We start from the raw sequence: 18,528 nt of genomic DNA on the forward strand, positions 1-18,528 counted from the left end.
CTAGAGATATTTTTACAGAACCTGTCTGACAGGAGTCACATATACTTCCGGTATCCATTCATTAATAGGGAAAATATATATTGACACACAAATTCCTCTGAACTAATTCAATACCACTTTTAAATGCATCTTTTCGTCATCGTAAAACCATTTACATATGTTTGGACACCAATAGCACAAGGATGTAGGAGAAAGTTATGACAGCTGAGAACAAGACTCACTTGAACAAATCAATCCAGACGCCTTTGCCATAATTGCAGAGTCATAGGCATCTAAGTCAAATGACTGGGACCCATGGCTCTAGGCCCTGGGAAGCCATTGGAAGTTTTGGAATGGGGGAGGGGCTGTTCCGGGGCCCCTTAAGTGCTACTTCCTTTACAGCTTTCCCCCATCTGGTCTGGACTGTAGTTGTCTCTTTCTCTGGGAGATTAACGTGGGGGTGGATTCTTCCCCAAAAAGCACCTAGGTAATGCCAGCTGGCCTCCTGAACAAATTAATTCCCCAAAGAGAACAAAAGGAGCTTAGTGAAATTCAGTCTGGGGTTGTACTCATTTCCCCACCTTCCTCTTCTCTATTCTGCCTTACACCCTATCTTTAGAAACTCTGTTCCTTGTTCTGTAACAGCACAAATGGTCAACATTTCTAAGCCCCATGCTAAGTGCTTTTCACACTTTATCTCCTGCAATCCTCATCACCTCCTGTGGAAGTAGGTACCATTCATACCCACACTTTACAGATGAGGAAACCGAGGCAAAGAGAAGTCAAATGGCTTTCTCAGATCAAAGAGCTAGCAAGTGACCAAACTGAGATTCTAACCCAGGTGGCCCTACCGTCTCTGCCATCCCACCCACCTCCCACTCTGCCCTGGGCGGCAAAGTTGGTGCTGCTTGAATGATGAGGAATTAAGAGACATGAAAGGTACTTAATAAATGACTGAGGGACTTCCCTGATGGTCCAGTGGTTAGGACTTGACGTTTTCACTACTGGAACCCGGGTTCAATCCCTGGTGGGGGAACTAAGGTCCTGCAAGCTGTGCGGCGTGGCAAAAAAAAAAAAAAAAAAAAGGACTGAATTGGGGGAAGACATTGGCCTGTATCCAGACCTCCCAAAGGGTCCATCCTCTGGCAGCAGCCTCCCTGGTTTCCTCCAGGGAAACCTCCTTTACAGTTCAGGGTTCTACAAACTGGCCCAACCCCTCCAAGCCCAAGGGAGTTAATGTTCCCCTTGCTGCCCTAGCTGTAGCCGAGCTAGACCAGGTACCGCATACCTCTGGGTCCTCATTACAACGTTACCTCTGCCCAGAATACCCTCTCCCATCCATCCCCCTGCACTTCCCCCAAGTCCACGCGCTATTCGAGGGCCACTTCCTCTGCAGAGCCCACCCTGATAATGCAGGCTTCACCAACCCTCTTTCTTAACTTCACTTCTGCTTATGATCATCTGACCACCCACCCCAACCCCTCACTGCCTTATCTTCTCACAGGTGTGTGACTTCCCGCCCCACCATGCTGTCAGACCCTGACTGTAAAAAATAATGACAAAATGAGCTGTCTGTAATTCATTAAAATAATACATGCTCATTAGAATTCTTGAAAAAGAAGTGAAAGGGGGAAAAAAATCCCCACATTTTCACTGCTAAAATAGAATCACTACAAGCCTTTTTTTCTAGACAAAAATTTGGGGTCCTGCTTTTTATATACTGGTATATGATGTAGAAATAAACTTTTCAAGCATCCCTGTTGTTGGATACGTAGTGTTTCTTGGAGAGGATGTGCTGTAGTTTGTCAGAAGCATGACTGCATCCACCCACCCCCGCCCAGGACCTAGCCAGGGACCCCCAGGAGGGCCCTGCTGAAGACTCTGTGAGTAATTGGGTCATCTGGGGCGGGGTGGAAAGCGGGTGAGTTATGTTCGGTGCGTGGTACATGTTAGCTACAGGGGGGCCATTTAGGAGGCTGGAAAATTACAGAGAACTCCTGCTGAGCCCACATCTGCCAGCAAAGGGCATTTAAAACAGATCCCAGGAAATTACAGTTTTTGCAACCTATGAGTTACTCAGACAGGAAAGCACACAGGGGTGATGTATTTTGGTAAGAACGTGGAGAACAATGGTGCTAGCCATCTTGAAGGCCTGGGAAAGTAGGGTTTGAAAGAGACAGGCTTTCCTAGGTGCTGCTGTCAGTAAGCAAGCCCTGTCCTTTGGAGCTGACGTGGCGAGCATTCCACACAGAGAGATGCGGGGTTCCCCTGAGCTATGAGGCCTCGAGGGACAGGCTGAGACTGCGCTAAGAACTGATATGATGAGAATTCCTTTGGTCTGTTTTATCCCTGAGACACCATGTGTATGTCAAGGGGGAGGCAGGGGATGGGGCAGCAAAGGCGGGGTTCGGGCATGTCCGTGCCTCCAGCATCAGGGTCAAGGTTGGTTTCCTCTGAGATAGTGGAGTCAGTCTGAAAAAAAGAGGTGAAATTGGGGGTTTCAAGAATGTTACTTGGGGACTTCCCTGGTGGCGCAGTGGTTAAGAATCCGCCTGCCAATGCAGGAGACACGGGTTCGAGCCCTGGTCCGGGAAGATCCCACATGCCGCGGAGCAACTAAGCCCGTGCGCCACAGCTACTGAGCCTGCGCTCTAGAGCCCGCGAGCCACAATTATTGAGCCCGCCTGCTGCAACTACTGAAGCCTGTGCACCTAGAGCCTGTACTCCACAACAAGAGAAGCCACCACAATGAGAAGCCCACGCACCGCAAGGAAGAGTAGCCCCCGCTCGCCGCAACTAGAGAAAGCCCACTCGCGGCAACGAAGACCAACGCAGCCAAAAATAAATAAATAAATAAAATTAAAAAAAAAAAAAAAAAAAGAATGTTACTTGGCCTTTTGCTGCCACCAAGAGCCGAGGGAGGGCAGGCCCTGGGGACTCAGCACCACATCTGTGGGAGCCTGCTCCCAGAAGAAGTGATGGGGCATTCTCCTGGCTCCTTGGTGGAAAGAGTCTCTGCCCTCCTCCCATCAGTGGCAGAATAGCTATGAGAACTGAAGCCGGTGGACCATGCCTCACTCCCTGGCAGAGGGATGGGAAACAGAGACTTGAAAAATGTGGAACATCCTTCTCCAGATCTCCAGAATCACAGCAGCAGCGGGAGAGGAGGGACGAGCCATTCCCCACCCCAGCTTGCTGGCCCAGCTCCCAGAAGACCAGTCCGGGAGCAGCGTCCAGGACCTCCCGACCATCCTTTCTCCCAAAGAGCCAACAGGGCACACGCCTGGGGGAATGCCCCCTATTGCCTTCTGGGGTATCTGTCCAGCCAGGGGGGCAGGAGTACCCAGCGGGACAGCTGAGCTTCCCACGGGTTTCTGCTCTGAAAGCCCCAGACAGTGTTGTCACAGACCCTCAAGGGGAGGGCCAGCCACCGTGGGGTCACTGACCCGATTTCTGACACCACCTCCACCACTTACTTGCCTTAGACCATGCCTTTCTGAGCCTCAGATTGTGCATCTGAAAACAGGAGAGTGTTATAGATGCTTGTATATGCCATGTATAGATGATGTATATGCCACATCATACATGCTTGAGGGAAAGGTACATAGACTGTGGGAAAATGACCTCTAAAACCATAAACCCCGCAGAAGCCTCGTAAGGAAAGTGATGCAGTGCAGTGATCAGAGCTAAAAAAAAAAAGTGGTTGTCATGCATGCTGTTGTAGTGGGGTTGTAGCTATTTGTGGTGGTGACAGGGTCTGCTGCGTAAGGCCCTGGCGGATCTTTCTTTCATAGTTCCATGGACACCCCTGCTCAAGTAAATTAAAGTTCCCACCTCAAACAATTCCTTTAAAGAGCACACATTCACATGTCGGCACATAGACTGACCCATGTATTTATCCACCAGGAGTAGAAAGTGTTTCCATAGCCAGCACTGAAAACCCGTAAGCTTCTCCCTGTCTTTTCTTGCCTGTCCCTGCGGCGTCCTGGCTTCCTGAAGGCTCGGGCTCTCCACAGCAGCAGCAGCCTGGGCGCCTCCCCCTGGCTTTGGTACTCTCACCTCACGCTATCCCTGAGGACCTCAAGGGTCCCCGTGCAGCAGCGATTTCTCTGATAAAACAACAACCTATGCAATGTGGCCAGGGTCCAGCTGAAACCTCCCGTAGGCTCCTGGCTGGCTGCAGGAGCCCAAAACAGCCCAGGGTTGCTGGGACCCACTCCCAGGAGACCATCCCCTCAGAGCTCCCAGGAGGACAGGTGGCAGAAGCGCTTTACAGTTTATGATGGTATGAATCTAGACTGAATTTCTTAAACAAAACAAAACCCCACTTTTTATTCTGGTTTTTGAGCACCTACTAAGTACCTGGTATTGTGCTGAATCTAAGTGAGATTAGCATCTTCGGAGGGGCCAGTGGTGCAACGGATAGAACCTTCTGATCTGTAGTCAAATGGGTTAAGTGAGATTAGCATCAGGGCTTGTTTGCAAAAGCACCAGTCCTTGGTCTGGGCACGTTCTGGAGAGGTTGTGAGAGCAGTCATCCTCCTCACAATCCGTGTGTGCCAGGTAGACTAGACTCTGGCCTGGGAGCCCGAGCCCCATGTAGGGCTTAGGAGAGCCAGGCATCAAAGAGAGCTTGAAGGGAGGAGGAAGCTGAGAAGCATGGGGCCTGAGAGTGTGGGCCCTGCTAGAGGAACCCAGCCGGCCGACAGAGGCAGCTGTTTCCTTGGATGCCCCCATCTCCCCCGGGAGGTTATTGCTCTGGGTAGAAACAGTCCCCTGCAGTTAGCAGGATAAATATAAACACAGCCTCCTTCCCCATCAGGGCTTAGAAACTGAGCTTTGCATCTGAGCTCCCTGCAGCCTTGGCTGCTGCAGAAACAGAACGAGCAAGGGCGCAGCAATGCAGGGCTTCTGCAGCCCAGCAAACAGGGGCTTGGGCTGCGGAAACAAAGTATCACAGGCTGGGTGTCTTAACCAGCAGAAATTACTGTTCTCACAATTCTGGAGGCCAGAGGTCCAAGATCAAGGTCATCAGAAGGGTTGGTTTCTTTTGAGACCTCTCTCCTTGGCATGTAGATGGCTGCCTTTTCACTGTGCCCTCACATGGTCTTCCCTTGGTGTGTGTCTGGGTCCTAATCTCTTATAAGGACATCAGTCATATTGGATTAGGGCCTACTTATATGACCTCATTTTACCTTAATTACCTCTCTAAAGACCCTATCTACAAATACAGTCACATCCCTAGATACTAGAGGCTTCAATATATGAATTTTGGGGAGACAAGAGGTCATTGAGGCCATTCCCCTGCCTTCAAACTGAAACATGTCAGGACCCCCCTGGGTGACAGAGAGTCAGTCTGCATTTTAAAGACCACCTTAGAGAAAGAGGGTCCATGTATTTGGTGGGACTACTATGACTTGGAGATTTCTGGAAATTGCTGTTGCTTATTATACATGACTAAAAGCCAGCTTACTTCCACAAAGGATTTGAACAAATTTAGGTGATAAAACTAAAATAAGCTGAACTGTACGTTCTAAGAGGGCAGGACTGTATCCTAGCACGGGGCTTGCCCCTAGCAGGCGCTCAACAGATATTGTGGACAGAAGGAAGAGGACGAGGGAGGGAGGGAGGGAGCTGAAAATAATTAAGAATTGATGAGAGATGTGCCACGTGCTAGACGCCGTCCTACAGCAACTGATCACTGCACTGGCTCTGAGCCTCTACTGAGCCGGCAGATGGGCGCTCAGCGTTCACTAAAAGGGAGCTAGTGAACGAGTGCCCCTAGGAAACCAGCACTTTGGATCCTGAATTCAAGGAGAAACAAATCTCACAAGTCTTAAATAAGGGGCATGGGCAGTGATAGTTTTTTCTTTGGTTTTGCAAAAGATACAGACGTGGCCTTCAAATGGATGTTTCTACCACCCCTTCCTAAAGGCATGAGGTAAAACATTAAATCACAGTGAAGGCATTTCTGTGGGGAGCAGGTAATATGGTCCATGGTTGCTATTTTCTGATGAGCTGACCTAATACTGAGATGGCATTTGGAGTTCCCACAAGAGGGGACTTACTGCTTAGGGTCTCTGGGCTCGTTCAAGCCCCTAATGGGGTGAGCCTATGCCCTCCAACTTCCCAGGCCAGACACTAAGCCCCTTGGTACAGCAGACACACCTCATGGCTGGCACACGGTAGGGACTTCATGATGCTACAAAAGTGAGTGAACAGGTGAGTGCACATGTGAGGGAATGCTATGGTCTAAATATTTGCATCCCCCCAAAATTCATATGTTGAAACCTAACCCCCACGGTGTTGTTATTAGGAGGTGGGGACTCTGGTAAGTGAGTAGGTCATGAGGGCAGGGCCCTTATGACTCGGATTAGTGCCTTTATAAAAGAAACCCAAGTTGGTACATATATACAATGGAATATTACTCAGCCATAAAAAGGAACAAAATTGGGTCATTTTTAGAGACGTGGATGGACCTAGAGACTGTCATACAGAGTGAAGTAAGTCAGAAAGAGAAAAACAAATATTGTATATTAACGCATATATGTGGAACCTAGAAAAATGGTACAGATGAACCGGTTTGCAGGGCAGAAATAGAGACACAGATGTAGAGAACAAACATATGGACACCAAGGGGGGAAAGCGTCGGTGGGGTGGGGGTGGTGGTGTGATGAATTGGGAGATTGGGATTGACATGTATACACTAATATGTATAAAATAGATAACTAATAAGAACCTGCTGTATAAAAAAATAAATAAAATACAATTCAAAAATTCAAATAAAAATAATTAAAAAAAAGAGAACCTGAGAGAGCTCCCTTGCCCCTTCCTCCAGGACTCAGTGAGGACTCAGTGAAAATGTGCTGTCAGTGAACTAGGAAGAGGGCTCTCACAAACGTTGAATCTGCCGGTGATTGGATCTTGGACTTCCAGCCTCCACAACTGTCAGATATAAATTTCTGTGTTTATAAGCTATCTAGTCTGTGGAATTGTGTTACAGCAGCCCAAATGGACTAAGACAGGAAGTGAATGCCTTCAAAGCAAGATCTGACACTTGACATGCAGTTATGAAATGTTAGGTATTTTCTCCAAGACAGAGGTCTGCCCAGCTAAGCATTCTCCCTTCTCTGACCTCTGCAAGGTGTGTAACCTGAGTGAGGAGCATGTTTACTGAGTGTCCACTCTGTGCCGAGCACAGGAGCCACCCCAGGTAACCCTTGCAGCCATACTGGGAGGTAATACTGTCTCCATTTGACAGATGAGGACATGAAGCCTTGGCCAGTAGCTCTGAGTGAGTGCTGGGGGCTGAATGCAACCCAAATCTCTGAATCCAGGGCCAGGGATTTTAACCACTGTACTCTGATACTCCAGCAATTGACTCAACCTTCCTGTGTTAGTCTGTTCAGGCTGCTATGACAAATATGCCACAGACTAAGTGGTTTAAACATTATTTCTTTCTCACAGTTCTGTAAGCTGAAAAGTCCAAGATCAAGGCGCTAGCAGATTTGGTGTCTGGTGAGGGCCCGCTTCCTGGTTTCCAGATGGCCGCCTTCTCGCGGTGTCCTCACATAGTGGAAAGAGAGAAAGGGAGCTCTCTGGGCCCCTTTTACGAGGGCACTAATCCCATGTATGAGGGCTCCACCCTCATCTAATCACCTCTCAAAGGTGATAGAATTTCGACCTCTGAATTTTGGGGGGACACATTCAGTCCATAATACTCCCTGAGGTAAAGTAAGTGAAGTGCCTGTCTTGGCTCTGGCCTTCCCAGGTGTGGGTGTCCCAGCTTTCCCCATAAGCTGCTTCAAAGGCAGTCCCCCACATGCATTCATTTCTTCCCCTTTCGGCACCTCTGCAGCCCCCTTCAGTCTGGCATCCACGAGGCTGTACTCCCTCCCCTCACGTCTACAGCCAGCTTCCTCCCCAAATCCCAGGGGAACAGTTAGGGTCCCATCTTACTAGACCCTTCTAGAAGTTTCTGATCCCTGCCCCCTCCCCTCATTCCTGCTTCCTCCTCTAGCTTCAGTGACTTCATTCTCTCCTGTGTCTGTGCCCTCCCTTTGGTGTCCCTTCCTCAGTCCCCTTCTAGCTAACGCCCTGCTCTGGGCAACCCCACCTCTTTGATGCTGCAGCCTCTGAATTGGACTCCCTGACCCACCCCTCAGGTGTCCTTAGCACAGCAATCAGAGGGACTGGCCTTTTTTTTGTATTACTGTCATGTAAAATTTTTAGTAGATACACATTGATTGAGTGTATATTAACACTGTATACAAAATACAAACTGATATGCCCTCAAATATTTCCCTTGTTATCACTGAAAGACTATAGGCTTGAGAGATGAGGTTGAGAGAGAGCAGAGGGGCTCAGACTCGAGGAAGTCAGATGCCACTTATGTCACATTATCTCCCATGGATTCAATTTTTTCATCTATAAAATGGGACAATGATGACATTCTTTTTCCTGGGTTATGGTGATGATCAAATGAGATAAGATGTAAAAGTTTGCTCTATTCATTGTCCAGAGATATTAAAAACTGTTGATGGCTATTCTTATCATCTTAATACCTTCTAAACTGGCACAAGATTCTGCTCATAGAGGAAAAAAACAGTTATATTCAGCATCTTAGCTGTCCTTGGAAATCTACTTGAATATTTATTATATTTCTTCCTCTTTTTATAAAACTACTTGTTTATCTGTTTGTCCCTCATGTTAAAATCAAACGAGTGTTAGGTTTTCTTCTTTTCTATTTTTTTTTATTATTATTTTTTCTTTTTTTCTTTTTTTCTTATTAGTCATCCATTTTATACACATCAGTGTATACATATCAATCCCAATCTCCCAATTCATCCCACCACAACCCCCACCCCCCACTGCTTTCCCCCCTTGGTGTCCATATGTTTTTTCTCTACTTCTGTGTCTCAATTTCTGCTCTGCCAACCGGTTCATCTGTACCATTTTCTAGGTTCCACATATATGCGTTAATATACAATATTTGTTTTTCTCTTTCTGACTTACTTCACTCTGTATGACAGTCTCTAGATCCATCCACGTCTCTACAAATGACCCAATTTTGTTCCTTTTTATGGCTGAGTAATATTCCATTGTATATATGTACCACATCTTCTTTATGTATTCGTCTGTCGATGAGCATTTAGGTAGCTTCCATGACCTGGCTATTGTAAATAGTGCTGCAATGAACATTGGGGTGCATGTGTCTTTTTGAATTATGGTTTTCTTTGGGTATATGCCCAGTAGTGGGATTGCTGGGTCATATGGTAATTCTACTTTTAGTTCTTTAAGGAACCTCCATACTGTTCTCCATAGTGGCTGTAGCAATTTACATTCCCACCAACAGTGCAAGAGGGTTCCCTTTTCTCCACACCCTCTCCAGCATTTGTTTGTAGATTTTCTGATGGTGCCCATTCTAACTGGTGTGAGGTGATACCTCATTGTAGATTTGATTTGCATTTCTCTAATAATTAGTGATGTTGAGCAGCATTTCATGTGCTTCGTGGCCATCTGTATATCTTCTTTGGAGAAATGTCTATTTAGGTCTTCTGCACATTTTTGGATTGGGTTGTTTGTTTTTTTAATATTGAGCTGCATGAGCTGTTTATATATTTTGGAGATTAATCCTTTGTCCGTTGATTCATTTGCAAATGTTTTCTCCCATTCTGAGGGTTGTCTTTTCGTCTTGTTTATGGTTTCCTTTGCTGTGCAAAAGCTTTTAAGTTTCATTAGGTCCCATTTGTTTATTTTTGTTTTTATTTCCATTACTCTAGGAGGTGGATCAAAAAAGATCTTGCTGTGATTTATGTCAAAGAGTGTTCTTCCTATGTTTTCCTCTAAGAGTTTTATAGTGTCCAGTCTTACATTTAGGTCTCTAATCCATTTTGAGTTTATTTTTGTGTATGGTGTTAGGGAGTGTTCTAATTTCATTCTTTTACATGTAGCTGTCCAGTTTTCCCAGCACCACTTATTGAAGAGACTGTCTTTTCTCCATTGTATATCCTTGCCTCCTTTGTCATAGATTAGTTGACCATAGGTGCGTGGGTTTATCTCTGGGCTTTCTATCCTGTTCCATTGATCTATATTTCTGTTTTTGTGCCAGTACCATATTGTCTTGATTACTGTAGCTTTGTAGTATAGTCTGAAGTCAGGGAGTCTGATTCCTCCATCTCCGTTTTTTTCCCTCAAGACTGCTTTGGCTATTCAGGGTCTTTTGTGTCTCCATACAAATTTTAAGATTTTTTGTTCTAGTTCTGTAAAAAATGCCATTGGTAATTTGATGGGGATTGCATTGAATCTGTAGATTGCTTTGGGTAGTATAGTCATTTTCACAATATTGATTCTTCTAATCCAAGAACATGGTATATCTCTCTGTCTGTTGGTATCATCTCTAATTTCTTTCATCATTGTCTTATAGTTTTCTGCATACAGGTCTTTTGTCTCCCTAGGTAGGTTTATTCCTAGGTATTTTATTCTTTTTCTTGCTATGGTAAATGGGAGTGTTTCCTTAATTTCTCTTTCAGATTTTTCATCATTAGTGTATAGGAATGCAAGAGATTTCTGTGTATTAATTTTGTATCATGCAACTTTGCCAAATTCATTGATTACCTCTAGTAGTTTTCTGGTGGCATCTTCAGGATTCTCTATGTATAGTATCATGTCATCTGCAAAGAGTGACAGTTTTACTTCTTCTTTTCCAATTTGGATTCCTTTTATTTTTTTTTCTTCTCTGATTGCTGTGGCTAGGACTTCCAAAACTATGTTGAGTAATAGTGGCGAGAGTGGACACCCTTGTCTTGTTCCTGATCTTAGAGGAAATGCTTTCAGTTTTTCACCATTGAGGACGATGTTTGCTGTGGGTTTGTCATATATGGCCTTTATTATGTTGAGGTAGGTTCCCTCTATGCCCACTTTCTGGAGAGCGTTTATCATAAATGGGTGTTGAATTTTGTCAAAAGCTTTTTCTGCATCTATTGAGATGATCATATGGTTTTATTCTTCAATTTGTTAATATGGTGTATCACATTGATTGATTTGCATATATTGAAGAATCCTTGTATCTCTGGGATAAATCCCACTTGATCATGGTGTATGATTCTTTTAATGTGTTGTTGGATTCTGTTGGCTAGTATTTTGTTGAGGATTTTTGCATCTATATTCAGCAGTGATATTGGTCTGTAATTTTCTTTTTTTGTAGTATCTTTGTCTGGTTTTGGTATCAGGGTGATGGTGGCCTCATAGAATTAGTTTGGGAGTGTTCCTTCCTCTGCAATTTTTTGGAAGAGTTTGAGAAGGATGGGTGTTAGCTCTTCTCTAAATGTTTGATAGAATTCACCTGTGAAGCCATCTGGTCCTGGACTTTTGTTTGTTGGAAGATTTTTAAATCACAGTTTCAATTTCATGACTTGTGATTGGTCAGTTCATACTTTCTATTTCTTCCTGGTTCAGTCTTGGAAGGTTATACCTTTCTAAGAATTTGTCCATTTCTTCCAGGTTGCCCACTTTATTGGCATAGAGTTGCTTGTAGTAGTCTCTTAGGATGCTTTGTATTTCTGCAGTGTCTGTTGCAACTTCTCCTTTTTCATTTCTAATTTTATTGATTTGAGTCCTCTCCCTCTTTTTCTTGATGAGTCTGGCTAATGGTTTATCAATTTTGTTTATCTTCTCAGAGAACCAGCTTTTAGTTTTATTGATCTTTGCTATTGTTTTCTTTGTTTCTAGTTCATTTATTTCTGCTCTTATCTTTATGATTTCTTTCCTTCTGCTAATTTTGGGTTTTGTTTGTTCTTCTTTCTCTAGTTCCTTTAGGTGTAACGTTAGATTGTTTATTTGAGATTTTTCTTGTTTCTTGAGGTAGGCTTGTATTGCTATAAACTTCCCTCTGAGATCTGCTTTTGCTGCATGCCATAGGTTTTGGGTTGTCATGTTTTCATTGTCATTTGTCTCTAGGTATTTTTTGATTTCCTCTTTGATTTCTTCAGTGATCTCTTGGTTATTTAGTAACATATTGTTTAGCCTCCATGTGTTTGTGTTTTTTACGTTTTTTTCCCTGTAGTTGATTTCTAATCTCATAGCATTGTGCTCAGAAAAGATGCTTGATATGATTTCAATTTTCTTAAATTTACTGAGGCTTGATTTGTGACCCAAGATGTGATCTATCCTGGAGAATGTTCTGTGCGCACTTGAAAGAAACTGTAATCTGCTGTTTTTGGATGGAATGTCCTATATATATCAATTAAATCTACCTGGTCTATTGTGTCATTTAAAGCTTGTGTTTCCTTATTAATTTTCTGTTTGGATAATCTGTCCATTGGTGTAAGTGAGGTGTTAAAGTCCCCCACTATTATTGTGTTACTGTCAGTTTCCTCTTTTAGAGCTGTTAGCAGTTGCCTTATGTATTGAGGTGGTCCTATGTTGGGTGCATATACATTTATAATTGTTATATCTTCTTCTTGGATTGATCCCTTGATCATTACGTAGTGTCCTTCCTTGTTTCTTGTAACATTCTTTATTTTAAAGTATTTTATCTGATATGAGTATTGCTACTCCAGCTTTCTTTTGATTTCCATTTGCATGGAATATCTTTTTCCATCCCCTCACTTTCAGTCTGTATGTGTCCCTAGGTCTGAAGTCTCATGTAGACAGCATATATATGGGTCTTGTTTTTGTATCCATTCAGCAAGCCTGTGTCTTTTGGTTGGAGCATTTAATCCATTCACGTTTAAGGTAATTATCTATATGTATGTTCCTGTGACCATTTTCTTAATTGTTTTGGGTTTGTTTTTGTAGGTCCTTTTCTTCTCGTGTTTCCCACTTAGAGAAGTTCCTTTAGCATTTGTTATAGAGCTGGTTTGGTGGTGCTGAATTCTCTTAGCTTTTGCTTGTCTGTAAAGCTTTCAATTTCTCCATCGAATTTGAAGGAGATTCTTGCCAGGTAGAGTAATCTTGGTTGTAGCCTCTTCCCTTTCATCACTTTAAGTATATCATGCCACTCCCTTCTGGCTTGTAGAGTTTCTGCTGAGAAATCAGCTGTTAACCTTATGGGAGTTCCCTTGTATGTTATTTGTCATTTTTCCCTTGCTGCTTTCAATAATATTTCTTTGTCTTTAATTTTTGCCAACTTGATTACTATGTGTCTTGGCATGCTTCTCCTTGGGTTTATTCTGTATGGGACTCCCTGCACTTCTTGGACTTGGGTGGCTATTTCCTTTCCCATGTTAGGGAAGTTTTCAACTATAATCTCTTCAAATATTTTCTCGGGTCCTTTCTCTCTTCTCCTTCTGGGACCGCTATAATGTGAATGTTGTTGCGTTTAATGTTGTCCCAGAGGTCTCTTAGGCTGTCTTCATTTCTTTTCATTCTTTTTTCTTTATTCTGTTCCGCAGCAATGAATTCCACCATTCTGTCTTCCAGGTCACTTATCCGTTTTTCTGCCTCAGTTATTCTGCTATTGATTCCTTCTAGTGTAGTTTTCATTTCACTTATTTTATTGTTCATCTCTGTTTGTTTGTTCTTTAATTCTTCTGGGTCTTTGTGAAACATTTCTTGCATCTTCTCGATCTTTGCCTCCATTCTTTTTCCGAGGTCCTGGATCATCTTCACTATCATTATTCTGAATTCTTTTTCTGGAAAATTGTCTATCTCCATTTCATTTAGTTGTTTTTCTGGAGCTTTATCTTGTTCCTTCATCTGGTACATAACCCTCTGCCTTTTCATCTTGTCTATCTTTCTGTGAATGTGGTTTTTGTTCCACAGGCTGCAGAACTGTAGTTCTTCTTGCTTCTGCTCTCTGCCCTCTGGTGATGAGGCTATCTAAGAGGCTTGTGGAAGTTTCCTTGGTTTTTTTCATGTTCTGGGGCATTTGTGTAACTTAAACTTTGCCCTGAGAGTGTCCATAAGAGATCTGCTGACCAACTCTTTGTCCAGTGTTTCCTTTATTTTTCCCTCTTCTCTTCTCCCCCACCTCCATCTCCCTGCCTCAGGGCCTCTGCTCTGGCTGTTGATTGGCCTGGAACACCCTTCCCCTAGATGTCACCTCCTTCCAGTCCTTCATCAGATGTTACTTCCTCAACGAGGCCTGCCCTGACCCACCCACTTAATGCTGCAACCTGCCTCCTCCCTTCCCCAGGCTCTCCCCACCCCCTCAGCCAACTCTTTTTTCTTCTTCTTCTTTTAAAATTTTTATTTATTTATTTATTTTTGGCTGCACTGGGTCTTTGTTGCTGTGCGCAGGCTTTCTCTAGTTGCGGCGAGCAGGGGCTACTCTTCGTTGCTGTACATGGGCTTCTCATTGCAGTGGCTTCTCTTGTTGCAGAGCATGGGCTCTAGGTGCCTGGGCTTCAGAAGGTGTGGCTCGGGCTTCCCTGGTGGTGCAGTGGTTGAGAACCTGCCTGCCAATGCAGGGGACACGGGTTCGAGCCCTGGTCTGGGAAGATCCCACATGCCGTGGAGCAGCTAGGCCCGTGAGCCACAACTATTGAGGCTGCACGTCTGGAGCCTGTGCTCCGCAACAAGAGAGGCCGCGATAGTGAGAGGCCCGTGCACCGCGATGAAGAGTGGCCCCCCGCTTGCCGCAACTGGATAAAGCCCTCGCACAGAAACGAAGACCCAACACAGCCAAAGATAAATTAATTAATTAATTAAAAAAAAAAAAAAAAAAGAAGAAGTTGTGGCTCACGGGCTCAGTAGTTGTGGCTCGTGGGCTCTAGAGCGCAAGCTCAGTAGTTGTAGCACACGGGCTTAGCTGCTCTGCGGCATGTGGGATCTTCCTGGACCAGGGCTCAACCCCGTGTCCCCTGCCCTGGCAGGCGGACTCTTAACAACTACGCCACCAGAGAAGCCTCCTCCTCCTCCTCCTCCCCTCCCCATCCCCTCCTTCCTTTTCCTTCTCCTTCTTCCTCTTCCTCCTCTTCCTCTTCTTCTTCTCCTTCCTCTTCCTCTCGTTCTTCCCCTTCTTTTCCTTCTTCTTCTTCCATAACACTTGCCACTTTCCAATATGCCACGTAGTTTACTTGAACATTATGTGTGTAGTTTATTATCCATCTCCCATGCTGAAATGTAAGCCTCGTGAGAGAACTTTGTCTTGATCACTCATGACTCCCAAGGGCCTGGTAGATAGTGGACCCTCAGTAACTATTTGTTGAGTGAATGAAAGCCTCCTTCACAGGCTCCTCTTCTGCTCTTTAAATGCTGGGGTTCCCCAGGGGCCCCCATTCTCATACTGTACATGCTTCCTGGGATGTCTTATCCACATGACCCTTGAACCCAAGTTCCAGCCCAGACCTCCAAGACTCTCTCCCACTGCCTCCACCTGCTTGGGTAAGGCATCTTTACTATTCAGCCAGCAGCACCTCCTCTAGGAAGCCCACCCAGACCTCTTCTCTTGTTTCCTGGCATTCTATGATGTCTCCCATATATATAGCCAAATAAACTGGAAGACTTGGAAGGAATTTCTTTAAAAAGAAATAGTGAATAGCATCTTATGGAGCGCTAGGTGCAGAACTGTCTTGAGAAAGACAAAAGCAACCTCTGAGAGCCAGGAGCCGGCCCGGCACTCACAGCTAGGCAACAGGGAGTGTGGGGGTGGGGTTCTGACCTTGAACATAAGCAATTTCCCAGGACATCTACATCACATGAGGCCACCTTGGGACCAGGGGGTAGTGAGAGTAAAAACCAAACCACTCACCGGTAATCATGTCTGAACGGAGACCAAATAAGAACATAATCCAAACCACAAAAATGACCAAACACCCCCATCTGGTTAACATGAGCAACTACTGCTTCTTTACCAATCCCAGCTTTGGCCTTGCTCCATCATTGCCCCTTCTAGGTAAGAATTATTAAAATACCCAATCCTGGAATTACCCCTGCTCCCTGCTTTGGTAGCATCCAATCCAGAGCAAAGCCCTGCTTTCTTGAGCCCTCCCCCAAGTCACCTAACTCAAGCCCAAATCCTGAATGAGTCCTTTCTGATACCTGCTGACAGCGATGCCCCCCATGGTGGACAGTCTCCCTTGTTAAAGTGAGTCAGTAGACTCAATTTTGTTCAACTGCAGGTGTGCACCTGGTGGCCTTTGGCAGCAGGGTATGGACAATATTGTACATCTGAGTATTCCTCCCCTCCCCCATGCCTGGCACACATCAGGTCTCAAAAACATGTTAGATAAATTAACTGAAACTAAGACGGAAACCATATTTCTGGTACGGAACCTGCTGGTGGTCACTAGACAAACCGCTGGTTCTGCCAGGAAGTTAGCAGCTGTTCCTTGAGCTCCTGCATTATAAAGTGTGAGAGGAAACCTAAGACACGGGTCATGTCCTCATTGGCAAGGCACACAGAAACACACAAGGTTAAATAATCCTGTGGGACCACAGTCAGTAGTACAGGGGCCATTGTGAGCAGCACATAATTAAACGCCTGATGAACTCTAAGTGCTGTCAGGTGACAAATGCAATTCAGGTAGGTGAACAGAAAAGGAAAGAAGTTGTTGCAGACTTTGAGAGATGGGGAATGGCGGGTGCAAAGGCACGGAGGAGGGAATATTCATGGTATGTTTGCTGGACACTAGGTTCTTTCAGGCTGGGATTCTGCCTGTCCTGCTCACCTCATATCCCCACAGTGCCTGACACAGAGCAGGCTTTCAGTAACTACCTGGCGGATGAATATGTGTGTGTATGTGTCAGTGAGGGGACTCGTGGCCCTGAAGAAGAAGGTTCAAAGAGAGGAGGTGATGCTAGAAAAGTTGGGGCCTTGAATCCCAGTCTAAGAAATTCCGGATCTTCCTGTCACTCGGGAGCTCATTGTGGAGTGAGCAGGAGAGAGATCTGGGCAGGGCCATGCTTCAATGCAATCGATCTGGGACAATGTGCAGAATGGACCAGAAGGAGAAAGAATGTTTTCAGAAAACCAGAAATCTGGGTCCCAAGTCATCAGGGCCTCTCTGTGCAAATGGGGGGAGGGGATTAAAGGCAAGGTCATCACCATGAGGTGGAAGGAATGTGGGATTTGGAGTCGGCAGACCTGAGTTGGAATTTCTGGGACGTTGGACAAGGTCCTTAACACCTCTGAGCCCTAGCCTCCGTCTCCTGTTGCTTGGGATCTGGTACGGACTCACGCCATAGGCCCAGGGCAGGCATTTTGGCCACAGCAAGTCCTCCTGCATGGTACAGTTGTTTGCATGTTTCAAAACAAAATCACAGGGTCTTCCCTGGTGGTGCAGTGGTTGAGAATCCACCTGCCAGTGCAGGGGACATGGCTTCAAGCCCCGGTCTGGGAAGATCCCACATGCCACGGAGCATCTAAGCCCGTGCGCCACAACTACTGAGCCTGCGCTCTAGAGCCCACGAGCCACAACTACTGAGCCTGTGTGCCACAACTACTGAAGCCCACGCGCCTAGAGCCTGTGCTCCGCAACAAGAGAAGCCACTGCAATGAGAAGCCCACGCGCCACAAAAAAGAGTAGCCCCCACTTGCCACAACTAGAGAAAGCCTGCGCACAGCAACGAAGACCCAACACCGCCATAAATAAATTAATTAATTTTAAAAAACAACAAAAACCACAAAATCACAGCCACGATCTCTGAACCAAAGGCTGAGTCAGGCCTTAAGACGTGGAATGGAAAGAGCCGTGAATGTGGGGCTTGGGACCTGAATGCTGGTGGTGTTCTCTCACTGGTCATTTTACTTCTCTGAGCCTCGGTTTCCATTCCTCAATAGTGACCAGAAGCCACACACTGCCGCAGCCTCCGGGAGCAGCTCTGGGGATCCCTCTGTGAACGCACCAGCGGAGTGCGGCGCATAGCCTAAGGCTCTAGCTGTCCAGCCCCTCCGCCCCTCCCTCCCCGTAAGCCAGTGACCAACCTCCCTTCCCCGCAGGGGGGCTGGGAGCAGACCCTGCGGTAGGAACAGCCGCCGCCCCCTCTGCAGAAGGAGGCGCCCTCAGCCCTTAGCCTCAGTCCAGGGGCACAAGTCTAGGCCGTCCTGACCCAGCCAGGCCCTAACGGAGCCCTTCGTGCTGGGTTACCAGCCTCTCGGGCTAGGAGCCACGTCAGCAGGCCACGCCCAGGGTTCCCCGGGACCCTCCAGAGCGCTCCCCTGGCCGCAGCTTAAAGTGCGGTTTGTTTTCATCGTGCCTCCTTGGCTTGCTTGCTCCTCTGGAGCAGCCCGCCAGACCGCCCTCTGTGAGAAGAGGTATGGCGAGGCGGCCCGGCACCAAGGCCAAGTCAGCGGGATGGACTCGGAGCCCTGAGGAGCGGCCCCGAGGCACGAGCCTCTAGGGCACTGGCCCCTTTCTTCGCGTCTCCCCTCAGCCTGGGCGCAGAGGCCCTCCTTCAAATGTGGTTCACAGCTGCGTGGGCAGCGATGAGCCCGAGCTTCGCCAGGTGGATAAAAACCGAATTAACTGAGAGGAGTTGGAACTGTGCACGTGAGAGCAGGGGCCTTTGCTTGACAGGAACCACCGCAGATTCCCTTTTAAAAATCTTCTCCTGGGCTTCCCTGGTGGCGCAGTGGTTGAGAATCTGCCTGCCAATGCAGGGGAC

General features: G+C 46.1%; 1 protein-coding gene and 1 long non-coding RNA gene across 2 annotated transcripts in view; one reads left to right on the forward strand and one right to left on the reverse strand.

The window, feature by feature from the left end:
* Nucleotides 1-18,528, forward strand: part of KCNK12 (potassium two pore domain channel subfamily K member 12) — a 51,194-nt gene that overhangs the window by 18,364 nt on the left and 14,302 nt on the right. The window lies entirely within an intron of this gene.
* Nucleotides 1,544-18,528, reverse strand: part of LOC309612516 — a 28,940-nt gene continuing 11,955 nt past the window's right edge. Inside the window, exon 2 of the long non-coding RNA XR_014235238.1 lies at nt 1,544-2,451. This is a non-coding gene — a long non-coding RNA (uncharacterized lncRNA). The remainder of the gene's footprint in view (nt 2,452-18,528) is intronic.

The sequence above is a fragment of the Balaenoptera borealis genome, assembly GCF_965194805.1.
Source record: "Balaenoptera borealis genome assembly, chromosome: 15".
In the NCBI taxonomy this organism is placed as follows: domain Eukaryota; kingdom Metazoa; phylum Chordata; class Mammalia; order Artiodactyla; family Balaenopteridae; genus Balaenoptera; species Balaenoptera borealis.